The sequence below is a fragment of the Belonocnema kinseyi genome, chromosome 7 (genome assembly GCF_010883055.1).
Source record: "Belonocnema kinseyi isolate 2016_QV_RU_SX_M_011 chromosome 7, B_treatae_v1, whole genome shotgun sequence".
Lineage (NCBI taxonomy): Eukaryota > Metazoa > Arthropoda > Insecta > Hymenoptera > Cynipidae > Belonocnema > Belonocnema kinseyi.
Window position 1 is genome coordinate 119,643,667 of NC_046663.1, and position 215 is coordinate 119,643,881.

Here is a 215-nt window from a genome sequence, read left to right on the forward strand (position 1 = left end):
CTTCAAATAAAAATCAAAAAGTTAAACAAAGTAGTTGAACTTTTGATATAAAAGAGGACTTTTTTTACAAAATAGTTAGATTTTCAACATAATAATTAATTTTTCAATAAAATAATTGAGTTTTTATCCAAACCAGATGAATTCGAAAATCGCCAATTTCTTTCATTTCTTTCAAATGCGGATCAAGATATACATAAGACTATTATATTATAAGA